The following is a 4,514-nucleotide window of genomic DNA, read 5'->3' as shown; positions in this document are numbered from 1 at the left end:
GAAAATATTCACTACTAAAAAATCTGTTTTTAGCGACGGACAAATTCTGTAGCTAAACAGAAAAATCCATCGCTAATCTCATTTAGCGGCGGATTATCAAGAAATTCTGCTAGCTACGGGCGATTTAGCGACATATTAGCGACGACGTTCGTAGCTAATTCCAGTTTTTTTGTAGTGATTTAAGAATACAAATGTGTGAGAAAGAGAAAAAAATGGTTGGTAAGAGTCAATACCACTAATGATTCTACAAGCATAAAGATCTAAAAGTTAAATGTCATATCAATCTTTTACTCTTTGAAAATAAAATTTATGGTGGATAAAATTATAATTAAGATTAAATATTCAAAACAAGAGATGAACTAATATTAAGATCTGAATCAACATAAAATAAATTATTTTTTATGTTAAAATCAATAATTAAAATTTTTAATTAATTATTTAGCAAGGGAATCCAATTCAATTATTTTTTAAATTCATCATATGAGTTTCTTATTCAAGTTAAAAAAAAATTAGGATACATAAATTTATTCCATAAAAAGAGCGTTAGAGATTTTTAAAAAATTAGAACATAAAGTAAAAAGGTTAGTATATTATTAAGAATCAAAATGCTATACAAGTATCTGAGGAAGTACAATCAAAGCTAAATCGACAAGAACAAGCTTTCAAGACTATATTATAAAGAGTTGACCTGGTATAGCAGGATTATTCTTTTAGATGCCTCCGGCGAAATCAAATAATATTTCTATGTCATGCATTACTTGCAAATATCATATCAAGAGGCATGATATTATTAGCAATAATAGCAAGTGATGTACTAACAACAATTTTATTGTGAGGCCACCCACTTTAGATCTGATATACCTCTTCAAACAACTTACATAACCATCACAAATATATCAAAGCAGAGCAATGGTGCTAAATTTATAAGGAAAGCAAAATTGATAATATGGGATGAAGCACTTATGGCTAAGTGTCAAACGATCGAAACAATTGCCCGGAGTTCTAGAGATATGTTGGATATTAATGAACCGTTCGGTAAAAAATTAATAGTTTGGGAGGTGATTTCTGTCAAGTACTACCAGTAGTTCCAAAATCGACAAAAGCAGAGACTATAAAAGCTAGCTTGTCAAAGTTATACTTCTGGCCTCAAATGAAAAAGATTCAATTGACAAAAAATATATAGTAAGAACAGATCCAGTATTCAGTGTCTTCTTGCTTCGTGTCAGAAACTAAGAAGAGTATCCAATAAAAGATGATTTGGTTCTTTCTGAACACTTGGTTATTAACCCCAATGATAATAGTAGTGCATTTAATAAGATAAATACTTTTATCATTAGATTAAAATGCAATTTGTGCAAATCACATAAAAAAATTAAAAAGCTATCTTAGCTAGCAAAATGAATATGTTGATCAACTAAATAAAAGGTTGATTGCAAAATTTTATAGTAAAAACAAAATGGTTTTCAGTTTTTGACTCAGCATAAAATGATACCAATAATTACTACCAAGAAGAATACTTAAATACTTTAATATCAAATGGCCTTCTACCATACATGTTTGTTGTCAAGTTTATTATTTCTTACGTATGTTAGTGTCACCGTATATATAATAGACTAAGTTAAAAATTGATCTTCCATTGTATATAGGTTGATTTTGAAGAAAAATATGCTCGTCATGCTACTGAAAATCTTAGATACGCCGAATAACTTATGTAATAGCACACAAATGGTATATAGAAGTTTTGACAATAACGTCATACATGGAGAAATTATGATACTGGTCAATGTGCTTCTAAGTATATTCTTATCCCTGAATTCAACTTTGGTCTTCCGAAGCTAAGGAATATCCTTTTAAATTTGTGTAAAAATATTTTTTAGTATATTTATATTTTGCAAATATACTAAATAAAGCACAAGGACAAATATCCTAAATATTAGACTATATTTACCGTAATATTTTTTTTTGCACGAATAACTGTATGTTACACTTTCAAGAGAGATATCAAAATCGACAACAAGAGTTCTGGTTAAGGCAGAGCAACCAAATAATTAGGAGGAAACATACTACAAAAAAATATCGTTCAAAAAGAAGAGTTCGGTAAGATACCATCGATTAAATACTTTTAAACTATACTCCCTCCAGTCCACTTTAAGGTTAATATGGTCAATTATATCGTTAATTAATGCTAAAAGGTGAATTCCTTAATATGTGTGAAAGCAACCAAAAAATTACTTAAAGTGGACTAAAGGAAGTAATACATAATTATCTAACTAACATGACAAAATTGATTATTTGCGTAAGTTTTGATAATGTTCTTTTATTTTAAATTCATGTATTATGCTAATGTAATAATATTTTTCGGCATATTATTATATATAAAATTTCTCTCATTAATTAAATTTTAGTATTCCTTCATATAAATAAATGTTTAAACCATCACGTGCCATTATTAACGTGCAACGCACGTTCATAGATACTAGTTAATATGAAAAGCATTTTTGAGCAATAATTTGTGTTTGACCAAGCTTTTCAAAAAATTCTTTTAAGTATCAAATTACGAATAAGGACATGAATAGATTTACTTAATAATTGATATTATAAGTAAATAAATAATTTTAAAATTTTATTATTACAGATAATAATTAAATTTTTTTAAATTATTTAAGTAGAATATAAAAATAAAATTAAAAAGTGCTTTAATTCTTTTAATATGATTTAAATATATTAAAAAATAATTTAACAAATATAAAAGTATTCACCCTTGAGGTCATTATATATTAAAAAGCTATCCTAAAAATAAGAAGAAATACTCATATATTAATATCCTAAATATTACGTTTAAAATAAGTAAGGTTATTTTGATATATGCAATATGTTGTTCAGGATACTTTTGATAAGAAGAAAAGTCAAAACTGCTTATGCTTCTAGGGAGAAACTATTTTTTTCTGTTTCTCAAAAATTACTTCTGCTTCTTTCTAAACCCAAAAAACTTGGTCAAACATCTTAAATTGAGGAAAAAAAATACTTTTCAGGAAAAAAATACTTTTGATCTTTGGAGAAGCTCGGCCAACATGCTATTAATTTTATGAATCAATTAATAGGGTAGATCGACATATATCCCCAGAGGTAAATGTTTCTTTTTTATAATCTTTATTTGTGCATCACGTTATTGATCGCATTGAATTAAAATCTCTTTTTTTCTTTCTATTTTTAATGTAGCGAATCGGCTTTATGTATTTAAGATAATTTTGCGCCTTTATTCTTCTTTGAATTTGTGATACGAATTGGAGCTTTTTTCCGCCGAATATGAATTAGAGCTAGAATAGGCATTTATAAGGAGCATGAATATCATAGTTTGGCTCGAGGCGCGCCATACTAATTAAAAAAAATAACGAAATCTTGGCCCTCGTTTTCAGCCAAAGTGTCGTTTAATCCTTAGAATTCGAGGTGTGCCATTTAGTAAATTTCATGGCCCTCGTAAATTGCAAACGTGTTAGTATTTTTAGGCGCGTTTTTTTATAATATTACTTTCCTAAAATTGGGTGCACATTTATGTGACCTAAATCCAAATCTCAACGGAGTCGAAACGTATTAACAACCATTTTCTGAAACTCTGATATGTACATAGTAGGCGCTTGGACACAAAAATTACTCCTATAATTTTTTAAGAAAAAAAAAAGTATTTGGAGTTAAGTTGAAAAACGATGTTTGAAATTATGTTTGGACATGCATTTCACTTGAAAAGACATTACAGTTTTGTGAATGGGGAAAAAATTTGAAAATTTTAAAAAAGTGATCAAAACCACTTGTTGGTTTTTGGAAAACTCATTTTCGATATTTTTTCAAAAACTTGTAAAATTTCATGGACAAACATATTTTTTTAAAAATAATCGATTTTTATTTTATTTTATGGACAAACGGGCCCATAAAAACTTGAGGGGAAGTTTAATAGTAAGAGAAAAGAAATGCCAAAGAAAGATAACTTTGACCAGAGGTCAGAAATGTGAATACAGAGATATCATCTATTATTTAAAATTTGGTTGAGAGATAGGTGACACAGAAGTTAGAGCATTCACAAACTCGTGTGAATGATAATAATAGTTCATTAGTCACAATAATAAAAGAGTGTGTGAAAAGCTCCATATAATTATTAGACGAGATAAATAATTAAGATTATCTTATTAAAAGCTCAAATTTTATTAATCATAATTAATAAAAACGTGAGTTTGAAAAGCTCGATATAATTAATGGGCAATATAAATGATTAGATTATCTTATATTAAATTTACTAAAATTTAGATTTTAGATTATAGTAAACTTTGAATTCAGCTACAATTGTGTCCACTTTAAATTTTGGTAAATTAGTGATGGATTATATCTATTAGTATGTCACGACCCAAAATCCCACCATAAGCGTCATGATGAAACCTAGTCTCTAAGACTAGGTAAGCCGATTTCCATTACATTTCGAAGCCATTTTTTTTTAAACAAAACCAACAACGGAAATAATTATA

The sequence above is a fragment of the Nicotiana tabacum genome, chromosome 15, assembly GCF_000715075.1.
Source record: "Nicotiana tabacum cultivar K326 chromosome 15, ASM71507v2, whole genome shotgun sequence".
NCBI lineage: Eukaryota > Viridiplantae > Streptophyta > Magnoliopsida > Solanales > Solanaceae > Nicotiana > Nicotiana tabacum.
Note: the sequence above shows the minus strand (reverse complement) of the source record.